General features: G+C 35.9%; 1 long non-coding RNA gene across 1 annotated transcript in view; it reads left to right on the top strand.

The window, feature by feature from the left end:
• LOC131482140 (uncharacterized) overlaps positions 1-6,542 on the top strand; it is a 121,779-nt gene extending 115,237 nt beyond the window's left edge. The window contains exon 4 of the long non-coding RNA XR_009246776.1: positions 6,445-6,542. This is a non-coding gene — a long non-coding RNA (uncharacterized LOC131482140). The remainder of the gene's footprint in view (positions 1-6,444) is intronic.
• Positions 6,543-14,849: the final 8,307 nt, after the last annotated feature.

Below are 14,849 nucleotides of genomic sequence, written 5' to 3' on the forward strand. Positions count from 1 at the left end.
TGCTTAATTTATGAAGCAAATAAACCTGCAAATGAATAAAATAAATAATACATTACCAATATCTGATATAATCAGAGCACATAACTATTGACAACTACAAATAAACACCTAACATTCTTAAAATAAGATCTTGAGTATAAGGTAAACATATTGTTTATTGCAACATTTTCTGGAGATTACAAAGCACAGTTGAGTCTGGAACATGAAAATAGGTGTACTTTTTAATTCTCCAAATAGAAGTCATCAAACATAAGTTCATTTCAGAATCTATTTATCAAACCTATGTGTTTCATCAGGAATTGTTAACAACCAATGTGAAGTTTCTCACTGTCTTTATAATATATTTCAAATGTTTTAGTGCGATAGATATTTCCAGTGGTTTTATATAGTCATGAAAACAGAATCACACTATCTTATTTTTATTTAGCTTGTATAACAAACATAGATATTGGATAATCAGAAATGTCAAAATTTTTAATTTGTCTCCTGTGAACCAAATCTAGAAAGAATGTTTTTACAAGACAAAACAGTTCTGTCAAAATTTGCTATTCACAGGTGGTTATTCTGCTCCATTTCTTTATTTGATTAATAAATCCTGTTTGACAGTTCTGAGCACTTAGACTGAATTAGAAATGTTTACTTCCTTCTATCTATTATTTACATAAAGTACAATCTAGCAATTGTGAGCCTTTTATTCTCCTTTCCCAGATACAGATTTCAGCTCAAAATTCAAAAGTAGAATAAGGTGACAATTTTGCTATGATTTGGAAGGATCAAACTAACAATTATGTTGATTTTCAAACTGACATAGTTTTGAAAGAAAATAGCCTCAAAACCGCCTATTGAAAATCATCAGTGGTGATGGGGAACTATTATCCATGAACTATGACTAAGTTCTGGTTTTCAAAAACCAAGGCAATATTTCTGTAACTATTCCTGTCGCTCCAGTTTATACAGTTTCCGACTTGGGGGTATAATCTCTCCTGTTTTGTGCTGCCTGCCAGAACTGCTCTGCCTTTGCTACACCGTATACAAGCTACTTGATGGAGGCCAATTACACACTTTCTGCTCAGACTTGTCTCTTCATTAGAGTAATAAGGATTGAATAAAAGGTAAATCTGATCCATCAAAGGGAAACCGGTTCAAGGATCCTCGCCTGTACTCCCTGCTGCATGCGTCCCTAGACCTGCTTCATGTCTCTTGTGATATTTGTATTTCCATCTATTAGGTTTTCTGGTGCTGCTTAAGCTACTAACTATTCTATCCATGTGCCTCACCTTTGTGAATAAGTAACAAATATTCTTTGGTTCATCACAGGGAAGTCACAGGAATGATGAGTACATAATTTTATGATTAAAACATCAAAGGTAATGTGTTAAATACTGACTCCACAAAAATATTTTTCAAAACTGTATCAGTTAAACCATACTGAGTGCCAAAAGATTAAGCCACACCTCACTCTGAAGAAGAATGCTGTATTTTTCCCTAAGAAATAATATAGCCCAGGCCTTTTTTGCTAATAGACATGAATGTAGCGGAGTTGCAAGCTAAAAACAAAAGGATCTGTTTCCTTTTCTTTTAAACACGTCATTGGAAACTGAGTTTAGAGAACAGGGACAGCTGTGATCAGCATCCATGCTGGAGTGATCAACAGTAAAATTAAATGCTCACATCTTTTTTTCCTTCTCAAAGCAAAACACCACCGAAAACAACGCAAATTGAAAACATAGGCTTAGAGAAAGGACACACGGGAAACAAAGATCTTAACATTTTTCAACTGGAAAGCAGTTGTTACATGACTTCTAGTCATCTGGGCTTTTGTTGCCTTTGATACCTCCAGAGCAACTGAGCAATGTTTCATTGGAAGGCAAGAATTAGCAGTGAACAGAACTTCCACTATTAAAATAATGCTTTGGCAGTACATGTGAATGTGCTAAGTAATGGTAAGAGTAATGAAATAGGGCCCGATGTGGTAGCCTAGTGGCTGAAGTTCTTGCCTTCCATAAGCTGGGATCCTATATGGGAACCAGTTCTTATCCCAGCTTCTCCACTTCCTGTCCAGTTCCCTGTTTGTGGCCTGGGAAAGCAGTAAGAATAGTCAAAAGCCTTGGGACCTTACACCCAACATGGGAGACCCAGTAGACGCTCTGGACTCCTGGCTTTGGATCAGCTCAGCTCTGGCAGTTGAGGCCACTTGGGGAGTGAACCAGCAGATGAAAGTTCTTCCTCTCTGCCTCTCCTTCTCTCTGTAAATCTGACTTTCCAGCAAAAATAAATAAATCTTTAAAAAAATAATAATGAAATAATTACATTTGTATTGGTCCAATATTTCCTAACAAAATCATTCAGCATATCAGTAGATTCAGCATATCAATAGAATCATTCAGCATATCAAAACAAAGAAAACATGTTTTAATTGAATAGTTGGTTACCTGTGTTTGTTTTCCTATCCTTAGTTTTTGTTGCCTACTACACTATACCCTCCTCTCTTTCCACCCCACCTCCAATAGTTGCTAAGAAAAATATAGAAATGCGCTTGTGAAGAAGCATTTTTCCTCCTTTGTTGGGAGAAAGTGCTGTGCAAAGCCAGTCGAATAAAATATGCGTTTTGTGTTTTCCAATGCAGCTGATTGGAAAAGTTTCACAGACCTGAGTTTCAGTTTACTTAACAGTTCCTATTATATGTCAGGATTTTTGTATCAGCTTGATATCATATTATGGAAACTAGTTCATCACTAAAATATCAATTTTCTACATTCAGGTCAGATATTACTTTTAAAAAAAATAATGTGGTCATTCCAGTCACTTAAAAATACTTTTGGAGACCAAGCTTTGTGGTACAGTGAATTAAACCGCTGCTTGCTTAGGTTATCTGTGTCCCATGCCAGTGTGCCTGGTGCAAGTGTCAGCTATTTAGCATCATATCCAGCGGCCTGCTAATGTCTCTAGGAAATAGAAAATATTGCTTGAAGTACTTGACTTGCTCTGTCATATGTAGGAGACTCCGATGGAGTTCCTGTCTCCTGTTTTCAGCTTGTCCCAACCCCTGCCATCAGAGACATTTGGAAAATGAACTCAATCAAAGACCTTTCTCTGTGTCCATCCCTCTGTATTTCCTTCCTTCTCTTCTACTCTGCCTTTGAGATAAGTCTTTAAAAAATAAGTTTTTGATTGACATAAAAATGTCATTTACTATATCACATAGAATATGTTATCACTTGAAGCCATTTGAACATTTAAAATTCTTATTCCAGATTTAAAATCTTCATTAGAAGTAAGAAATTTACCTTAAACAAGCTTTTATATGCTATAATGTGGAAATTCGTTGCTTTTAATAATTTTCTTTTTAATATCTCTCCATTGTTCATCTATATCTGTTTTCAAATAAAAGAATACTTACATCTATACAAAATAGTTGAAAATGGAAAATTTCAAGTGGAATAAGGATAGGCCTTTGGGAAGTGAAATATATCTGAACTGATATCTATTCGTGTGCCTTTTTGTTTTATAACTGAAATGTGTAGACAATGGGTGAGACAATTTCTAAAGATGCTAGGATCTATCCACCACTTCTACAACAGTCAAATTCTAGGGAAAGACACACCACTCCTTCATGTTTTATTTAAAGAGGCAGCCAGCAAGGAGGAACTTAGATTACCACACCCTCATTGAGGATGGGTCTGTGATGAAATCCTGCCTGCACTTTCCAAACCACTACACTCCCCATTAACTTCATCTGTGCAGTATAAGACGGTAGCTTCCACTAAACAGCGGCTTGGACCTGAACCTACTGCAATGGCCACGACCCTATTACAAAACAATTGTAGCAAAATTACCATGGTTGATATACCTACCTCTGTGATCACCTGATGTCATGACAGTTTTAAACTTAAAAACAAAAGGATCAAAGAAAGGAATGGTACTGAAGTTCTCCCTAAACGCTGGCTCCTTTGGATATTTGGTTAATGCCTTGATTTCACCCCGCTGTCTCCAGTTCATGTGAAGGGATGGTTCCAAATAGTGTTAACTTCATTTCCCTTTTGAGCATGCCTGAACTTCTTCTAGAATGTGTCCTTTCATGTTGTATGCAAATAAACCTTGTTTCTCTACTGATCTCATCCTTGAATCCCTTCTTGAGTTGTCAATGAACCAGCCAACTTATTACATCATTCTCACAATCTCTGCCCTCGTCCTATCTAAAAAGTGAATTTGTTGTGTGGAACTGGTGGTGACAGTATTGTTGCTCTTTCTCCTCCTAGCTTCCCCTCCCCCTCCTTTATGCTTCTCGGTCCTTTCCTCTACATTCTCCTTTGCCTTCTCTCCCCTCTTCCACCCTAGCAACCCTTGCTGTTCTCTCCTCCTCCCTCTTTGTCTCCACCTCTGCTTCCATTTCCTTCTCCTTCTTTTATTCCTTCCATCTTTCATTTGAAATAAATCTATTCTAGATCATCTTGTTATCTTTGTTTTACAATGATTTCAATTCCTATGTCACTATTCATATTCCCTAACTCACATATCCCACTTGATTTGCCACATCTTAATTAATGGTACTGTCATCTACATGGACTCCCAAATCAGAATCCTTAACTCCTGGTCACTCCTCTTCACACTGGCCTCATAAGTGTCTGTCTGCTTCTGTAGAAGCAATTCTAGGCACAGTCCTTGATCACAGTTGGTGTTGTCACTCGTACCACTGCTGTGCGCAATGCATGGTGTTGCCTCCAATTCAGTAAATTGTTCCTATATGCTTCTTTTCAATTGTCAGCAGCAGCCTCATCTCCTTTTTTATTTGATATTTCCAGAATATTCCTTTGAACTGTAATTTGAAAAGTGATTTAATGTTTGTCTTTCTGACAATATCCTCATTGTGTATATGATGAAATCCAGGATATTTATCAGATATTAATGCTCAGTTTACTTATTTTATTAAAACCTGTCATAATTTGTCAGAAATATTAACATTTAGATTCCAAAAACTATATCTCAAGTAGCAGATAAACAAACAATTTTGTTTGGTCTGACAGTGGGCAGTGTAAGTGGCCACAAATCAATTCTACAGGTAAATGACACTGCAGACCATTCTGTTTACCTCCGTTATTCAGCATTCATCATGGAAAGCTTTGCCTCTCTAATATCAACTGTCTCCAATGGGTTAGAAATTCGTCAATGCCTTGACTTAGGCCTGGGAATCTCTCAAAGGCTGGAATGCATGGTTATTTTTGCAATACTCCAGAACCCTGTATCTTCTGGCCTCAGGATATTTGTTGCCAGTCAACTTCTAAAAGTATAAAATAACATAACTGAATTTATTATCTGGACCATTCAGATTCCCATTATTGGTGACTGTTATTGATTTATTCAACTTCAGTTCTCTCTAATGATGTTGACTAAGTTGTGTATTCTTTGTAGAAAACCTCAGGGCAAATGGTCCACCAGCCCTTCTTCAACCAGATTGCAGCCTAGGTCACAACATTTATCTATTTCCTTTTACCACAAGTCAAACTTCTAACCAGATGAGCTTCTCAAAACTCAGCTCTAATCACATTTTGTGAAGCATTTTTTCTTGTGTTCTTTTTCCTAAGCATTCTGCTAAGGATGTTTAACATTTCTAATGAGGGGATTGAGGCTTTTTTTTTTAATTAGTTGCTCACATATCTCTCTCCTCGACATACACTGAGGATAACACAATGCCCTGCATGTCTCTTTGTCTTTAACACATTGGACAGAAGGTTTTTTGGTGTTTGTTTAAGGGAGGGGAAAGGATTGCATTATTGTATACATAAATGAATAAAAATGACTTTATATGGTATGCTTACTGTTATTCTATTTTGGAGCTAAGCACATCTCCTATTTACAGATGGCTTTGCAGTATTTAAAGCTCTTTGAAAAGCACTTGATATTCATAACCTTACTGTGAAGCAGACAGAGCTGATCTCATTTGTCTCATTTTAGGGATGAGGGCATTAGAGTTTCGAGAAAAAGAGAATAAGCTAAGATTACATGAAACTAGATGAGATTCAAATCTCTTGACTTCATGAATAGCAAAATAGAAAGTGACATTCTAGCTTATGTTATCTATCCTATGCGAACAGGGAGAACTAAGATGTCTGTTACAGAACAAGGTGAACTATGACTTTTGAATTCTCAATAAAGAAGAAAGAAATGCAAAATAATATGAAATACATCATCGTAGATAAAAATCAGTTTGTAAATATGAATGAAATATTGACGGTACGGATGTGAAATCATTTTGAACACTCTGTCACCTGTGTACAGCATTTCCAAAAAATACTCAAGGTTCTGCATTTGCTTTCTCCTACACAATTTCCTCTTCTTGTACAGGAGTTCTTCCAAAGTGGAATAAAAGTACATTAAATCTAAACAATGCAATTCCTAGGTATTTTCACATCTTTTATACTCTAAGCCTTCTTCTGTTTGTCTTAGATGATTCCCTGTGATGGCAATTTAAGAAGCCTATGATCCACTGAAAGTATAGAAGACCCAGGTCTGCTTAAAACTGTGCCAGTCCCGGGCTAATAGTGCATATACTTGAGTGCAAGGAGAAGTGGGTGATATCTACAGAGAAGTAAAGGTAACTGATTCCCTGTTCTTGTTGTTTTAGATTAGCCTCATCATTTTAGAGGCACAGAATTTCTCAGACAAGCAAATTGCATTCACAGTTATATTCTAAAGACAATTTATAGAATCTTTAGAATAACGATGATCTGATTGTATATTCTTATCACAATACAGTGATGGAATAATAAGAAAAAGTAATGCTGTAAAGTACTGTACCGGGAGTAATGAAATGTGCTTCACTTTTGGTGTTCTATGATTTCTCATTTCATTGATCATCGGATCTGTGGTAAATTGTACTGCATATTCAGAGGCAATCAATCAACAAGGCCAATGGACCCCAGAAATATATGAGTCTCACTAATTACCATAGTATCCTGCTATCTCGCCTGAACAAAGGGTGCTTTTCTGCAAACATACGTTTCTATCTTTCTGAAATTTACTTATCCTAGACTGCATTTCAAAGAAATGCATCGTGTAACATTTGATTCATCAATGAACATATCCCTGCCATTGTTTGAAGAGTTAACAAAGCACTTGGAAAGATAAATACAAGAAAATAGTTAAAGAATGCATCTTCAGAAAGGTGCTCTGCAATGGGCTAAACTGTTGCTTAGGATATATCCATTCATGTTGGAGAGTTAGTACGATTCCTGGCTACTTTTATGGAACTTCAGCTTCCTGTTAAATCATCTTGGAAGGCAACAAATGATTTAAATACTTGGGTCCCTGTGCTCCATGGGGAAGATGCAGATGGAGTTCTGAGGTCTTGATTTCAGACTGGGCCAACAGTGGCTTTCAAGAAACATTTTAAGTGAATTTTATTTCTTATCTTTCCTCGAGATATAATTTCTAAACAAAAAGATTTCATATCATTAATATTGCTTTTTTAATTTTTAAAATTTTTATTTGAAAAGCAGTTTTACATAGAGAAAGAGACAGAGAGGGTGACCTCCTTTCAAATTTCCAGTGATTCACTCCCCAAAGGCCACAACAGCCAGATCTGAGCCAATCCAAAACCAGGAGCCAGGAGCCAGGAGCCAGAAGTTTTCTCTACATCTCCCGCATGGGTACAAAGGCCTAAGGACTGAGCCATCATTTACCACTGCTTTCCCAAGTCATAAGCAGTGAGCTCCATCAAAAGTAGAACTTCCAGGACACAAACTGGTACCCATATGGGATTCTAACATTGCAGGTAGAGGATTAGTGTGCTATGCCACATGCTGGCCACCAGCATTAATGATTCTTTTAGATTTATTTCCTAACAAACAATAAATCCTTCCATTCAGAAACAAGGTGCAATGAGCTTAAGTAAGTGCCTTCAATTGTGTAACCATTGTCACAATCAGAATGTAAGTAATGTTGCTCTTGACCCAAATAGTTTCTTTCACATTAGTTGTTTCTCTTCAACTACTGGTTTATGCACCAGTGATCTGCATTCTACCACCAAAGGCTTTTCTTTTCTAGCATTGCTTGTAAGTATAATTAGACATTATATGTCCTTCTGTGTTTATTTCACTCATAGTGCTTTTTCAGGGTAGGTATGTTGTCCATTGTACTCACAATTCTTTCCTTTTAGCTACTATTGTATAATTGAGCTAAGATAGACCTTGTGTACTGGTCCTTCAGTTTATTCCTTGAGATCTGTCAAGATTAACAGTTTTCTGGCACAAACTCAAATTCTTATGCCTACTATTGTTTTAAAATTTGGCAAACAAATACACATTTTTAAATCATGTAGGACCTTACTGTTCTGCACACTTTAAGAAACTACCAGACTACATCTCTGCTTTATGACGATAAGGTCCCAAGCTGCTATGGCCATTGTGTTTCAGATTGTGTTGATCCCAGACTTTTACTTTGATGCTGAGTAATTTTAGCTAGACTGCAAAAGGCCCCTCCAAGCTCCTTCTCTAGGGGTTCAGCTTCTAGATGGTAGGCCTAGAATTATGCCTCAGAATACTTTCATACCCTGAAAATGTCTCCTTTTTCAGCAACACTGTCCAACCCCGACCCAATAAATGTTTTTGTGTGTTACTGCTTCACTTTGTCACACATTTTCCTTGATCAATCTTAGAATCACCTGAACATCTTACAGATACAAAGCAGAATTAGTATTCTGTGCCATATATATATGCACATAAGTTTATATGAAATTGTATATTATTTATCATATTTATAATTTATAAATAATATTTAAATATATAAAATATGTGCTGTGTCTATTATATATTATTTTTATTATTATATATAAGTAACTATATATGTTATTTATTGAGTAGTTGGACATTGATTTGCCTTTATTTTTGTGTTGTTCGTAATTTTGCTTTTAAAAATCTATGTACACATCTGTGTAGATACATATTTCCATTGCTTTGAGAAAATAGAGAGTGTACCAGATTTATTGGGAAAACATGATTAGCTCAGAAGAAACAGCCAAATTGTTTGTCAAAGTAAGGGCACCACTTTGGATTTCATCAAGAATGAATGTGTTTTAATTGTTCCACATTATCTCTAGGAGGCAATTATCAGTTTTTGCTTTTGCTTTTAATGTTAACAATTTTTGTAGGTGGATAGCTTTTCCCTTATGACTAGTGATGATGATTAATGACCTTATTAACCATTCAGATATCTTTCTTTGTAAAGTGTTTGTTCAAATAATTTGCCTTTTCTAAAATGGGTTCTTTTATCATTGAATTGTTTGAGCACTCATTTTGAATACAACTCATTTGTCAAAAAAGTCATTTTGCAGGTTTTATTCCCCCTCTGGTATACCTTTTCATTTTTCAGTTGTATCTTTCGAAAAGAATATGGAGTTTATATCAGCAAATGTCTTTTCTTTTAGCAGTGATTTTTCTCTGTCTTTACATCTCTCTACTTAACAAATAGCACAAAGAGTTTATACTATATTTTCTTTGAGAAATTTAGTAGTTTAGGTTCTTTATACTAAATATTTGATCTATTTCTAGTTAATTTCTGAATAAGTATATAGTTCAATTTTTCCCATGTAAATATCCAAATATTTTCTCTCTGTTGAGAAGTGCATCTTTTCCGAATGGCTTTTTGTTTGTTTGCTTATTTGTTTGTTTGTTTGTTTTGGTCAAACATAATTTACTACTTAGGTGTGAGTGAAGCAGTTGCAGTTTTTACATGCTGTTTTAAAAAACTTACTTATTGAGTAAGCAAAGTTATGGAAAGGAGCGGCATAGGTGACAGGGTTCAAGCACTTGGAGTAGCACCTTCCACCTTCCCAGATGCCTAAGCAGGAAATTCAATTAGAAGCAGAGCAGCTAAGGCTACTCAGTACTTACATGATGTGATGATATTGTGGGTGGTAGCTTAAGTGAAGTGGCTTTTTTAAAAATTTAATTTTAGCAATCTGTTCTCTACACTGCTGCTTTAATGAGCCAAGGAAAATATAATTATTGCTGTGTAACTATCCATTAAACATCCTTCAGTGAGTTCCCACTCCCCACAAGTAAACCCAAGAAAACTTGCTTTACACAATGTTGGCATATAGAGCAGAGACTAACAATGAAAAACAGTGATTTAGAAGATATCAGTAAGTATAGTAAATTCTGAGATCTTAAGTATGTTAATGTTTATTATTGGGATTAGACCATGAAACCTGAAACTAATCCGTCCAAAAAATGCATCCAGTGCTATCATTTGTCATTCTTTATTCCCTCCTAATTTTTTCTACATATTCACCTTTGTATCTTATTATTTATTTAATATCACTCAGAATATCAGTTTCTGACAGGCAGCATCAGTATCGCCTGGTAGTTTGTAAAAAATTAAAAGCCTTCAGTCTTAACAAAGACTCATTGAATTAGAATCTCTAGAGGGGCTAACCTTCAGTGTTGAAGTAACTCTCCCTTGTTTTCCTTTTAGTGTTTATTTTGTCTGACCCACATTCTGTCTCTTTAGCATTTTACTGATGATTTTAAGATTTCTTACGTATTATCATTCATGTTTATATCTCTTAAGCCATTCAAGTCTTATCTCATTACTGGGAGTATATCCAAAGGAAATGAAGTCATTGTATCACAGAGATATGTACTTCACCATATTTATTGCAACATTGTTCACAATAGATACACATATAATCAAACAAGGTATTCATCATTAAATGAATGGATACACACACACAATGCAAGGCTGTTCAATCGTACAAAAGAATGAAATTCTGTAATTTGCAGTAAAATTGTGAAGAAGTCAGCTAAAAAAAGCTGGAAATACTATATTGCAACTTTAAATAAAAAGTATCTCCTATTGGATGGAAAGAAATAGACAGTTACTCATCCATGCTTTTTTAGTCCAAAAATGTACCTTCAAGCAGTCTATTATTGCAGTAGATGTATTATTAAATTATGTCAATAAGTAGCTACAATATTTCTTCTTAAAACTCAATTATTAATATTAGATAAACATTTCCTAAAGCATCCTCTGAGAAACTTCTGATGTCTTCTTCAAGAAAACATTTCACATAGGTAAATCTTAGGAGTAAGTTAATGATCGGGGTTGTATAGGACCTCTTGACAATGTTTCATTCTCATGTGCTTAATAGATATCATTAATGTGAATCACATGGATGCGATTGCTACAATATCTTCCGTTGGTCAGGATCAGAACATGTTAGGTAACCTGTGGTGATAGTCTCATTGCAAAGCCCTGGGAATTGGAGGATTCCTGATGATCCATGATAATGTTGAGCTCTGTCATCCTCCACTTCTTCCTGAACTATTTAGTATCTATGTCAGAATCGGTAATGGGGTTTTCTGGTCCTTTGTTAGTTCCTAGCCTTTCAGCCACCATAAATGCTACTTATTTTTAAATAGTGGCTTTATCTGACTCTTCAGTTTCACCACAAAATAAATTCTCTTCCCAAATGGTAAAACAAAAAAAAAGTGTTTACTCCAGTATGACGCAGACATTTGCTTGCTAAATGCCTATACCTTCCAAAATTGTTCCTTAGGTAAGGATTTGTGTTTATAGGTAACTTTATAATTAATCAATTAAGGTAAATCTATCTGTGTGATAATGAATATTGACAAACTTGACCTACTTTGAAAAATGAGATGTTACTTTCAGTTAAATTGGGATGTCCAAAATGATATGTGCAACATTATATATATCCTGAAGCAAATAATGAATAATTAAACATATAGTTCTTGATGAAAATTTTAGGCTGCTTTCTTCAAGATATTCATTACTTCTGATTCATATATAAGCATACTGGAATCATACACAGAATCTTGTGCAAACATACTAGGCAGTTAAATCCAGTTAGAATTCTTATCAGACATTTATCATTGGCATAACTGAAGTGACTCATACTCTACTCATAGGATGTAGATTGAGCCACTCCTTAGAATTCTCCAGTTGGTATATTTCAATTGACTAGGATGATGTAGCACTACAATGCTCACATCCCCTTGTGCCAAAGCAAATGAGCCAGAGAAAGAATCAGAGGCAGTCTTACTGTAGAGGAGAATAAAGGATTTCTCTCAAAGAGCTAGCCGACTGGCGGTATCAGCACCTCAGGACTGCATTCCAAAGTGAAACCTTACACTACAAGTGAGAGTTGATTGTCCTGTACTGAACCCATGAGTTTCAACATTCTGAAGAGAGTAGACTAATTATGCCACTAGCTTCTCCAAAGTAGATGCTGCATGATATTTCTTCCTTGACGGTTTACAAACCCAAATGATGCACCCTCGTGGGACATCCCAGCAGACTGAAAAACTGCTATGTTTACTCATAATTCCTGACTACTCTAGGACAAATCAAAAGTATCTTCCATTTAAAGACTTATTTTTCAACTCTAATCTATTATCTTGGAAATGGACATCATGATCAAAATAATGCAGGCACTCTGTTACCAACTTTTCATTTGCTTTTGTGAAGATATCCCTCCTTACTCAATTATGAATATAGTTTCTTGGCACTGGTACTGTGGTATACCAAGTGACACATTATACCAGCATCCCTGGCTGCTCCACTTCCAAAGCAGGATCAAGGGAGGGATGGAGGAAGTATGGTTTTCTTAGAACTGTATCTGTGAAATGCATAAAATCTGTCTTTATATTAATAGAAATTTAAAAGGAGAGAATTTCTTAATCCTCTTCTTTTCTATATATACTGTCACATTGTTTTATATTTTTTATTTTTATATTCCAAAATCTTAAATGAATGTAGGACTAGGAGGAATAGTAGTGTCACATTTAATCTTTGAAGGTGTTGCATAAGTGCAATAAACTAAATGTACCTCTAACTCCAGATGCATTATATTGAAACTGTGACCTTCAGCATGACTGCATCAGGAATCAGTGCCTTCAAGGGATAATAAACTCATGAACGTGGGACCCGTGGGAGTGGGATTAGTCCCTTTGAAGTGAACCCCCAAAGGGTTGGTGCTGTGGCTTAGCAGTTAAGGCACTACATACAGCACTGACATGCCAAATGGGTACCTGTTCACCTGTTTGAGTCCCAGCTGCTCCACTTGGATCTAGCTTTTGGCAAATGTTGCCCCAGCAGAAGATGGTGCACACGATTGGGTCCCTGCACTTACCTGGGAGATCTGAGAAAGCTCCTGGCTCCCAGTTTCAGACCTGCCCAACTCTAGCCACTATGGCCACTTGGAGAATAAACCAGCAGATGAAAGATCTCTCTCCATCTCTTTCTCCTTCCCTGTAACTCTGCCCTTAACGAAAAACTAAGTAAACCTTAAAAAGAAAGAAAGAGAGAACAAAAGCAAGAAATCTAACTGGTGGGACAGGGTAGCACAACACATTTGCAATACTGAATTGCCTGGAATGTAATTGCTCATCATACAAAACATAATCCTGTAGGGACATTTGTCTAGGAGATCATCCTTCTGAGAAATTCTTTCTCCTCTGTTTGTGACTTTTCCTCCTAGACAGTGTGTGTTCTGTCATTCCATTCTTATTTTCTTCCTTCTCATCAAGTACTTTAAAAAGAAAAGATTTATTTCATTGAATGGCAGAGTTACACAGAGAGGGAGATACAGAGAGAGGGAGATACAGAGAGAGGGAGATACAGAGGGAAAGACATATTCTTTTTTCACTTCCCAAATGGCCACAGTGGCCATGACTGGGCCATAAGTTTCCCAGATGGGTGAAGGGACCTCAACAGGTGGGCCATCCTTTGCAGCCTTCCCAGGTTATTATCAGGATAAGAAATAGAGCAGCCAGATTCAAAGTGGTACTGGTATGGGATTTGGCGTCACAGGCAGCAGCTTTACCGACTGTGCCGAAATGCTGCCCTCAATTACCCTTTTGGGGTGTGTGTGTAAGTGAGGAGCTTAATATTTATTATTTTACACGAATAATCATGTTCTTTCACTGTTACATTTGGCTGGCAATTTAGATATGTGCAGAATATAGTTTTAAAATTATTCCTTCCAAATGAGTGATAGCGTTGTTCCATTATGTTTAAATTTCCTCTTAGAAAAGATGGAAGTAGAGTTTTTAGATACTGTAGTAATGTTTATCTAATTGTAGTATATTTTAACAGTTTATAATAAAATTGTTAAGATATTAATATTTTTTGGCCTCTATAGGCTTGCTTTCTCCAGAAAGTATGAGGAATTTAACTTAATGAGAATATTTATCTTTGAGCTATATATAATAGCTAAAATTTTGAAATAGCCATAATTCTGAAATTATTGGAATTATATGGTAAGATTTAACAACCAATCAAGGAATTAAGCTTGCAATTTAATTAAAATCATAAGCATCCCTTAATTCTTGTGTTTTTAAAGTATTATCATTGAAAAATAAGACTCAGTAATGTACATGCAAAAGTCTATACTGTACATAAATAATCATGAGAAAATAAGAATGAAGATGCCAGATGCCAACAGTGTTTAATTATCTCTGGGTAGCTGATTATGCATATAATTTACTTCTTTTAAAGTTAATAAACATCTCAGATTCCTGCTGAATGTGAATGATCACAAAGGAGAGATTAAATTGGTTCTCCAGTGAGGGATAATTAAAAGCAATAGTGTGTATGTCTAGGGTTGAGGTTCTGTAAGGGGGAGTGATTTGCAAATTCCAGTTCTCCCCTGAGTGCATTTGTCATGTCTGGAGGCACTCCTGAATGTCTTGCTGGAAGGCTGTTAGCAGCATCTCACCATCTCATCATGATGGGCCATGGTTGCTGTTAAACTTCTTGTAATACAGAGCATAACCCTGTTTCTTCCTCAACAGTTAACTGACTGTCCCAAGATGTCAAAGAATGTTTGA

The sequence above is a fragment of the Ochotona princeps genome, chromosome 15, assembly GCF_030435755.1.
Source record: "Ochotona princeps isolate mOchPri1 chromosome 15, mOchPri1.hap1, whole genome shotgun sequence".
NCBI lineage: Eukaryota > Metazoa > Chordata > Mammalia > Lagomorpha > Ochotonidae > Ochotona > Ochotona princeps.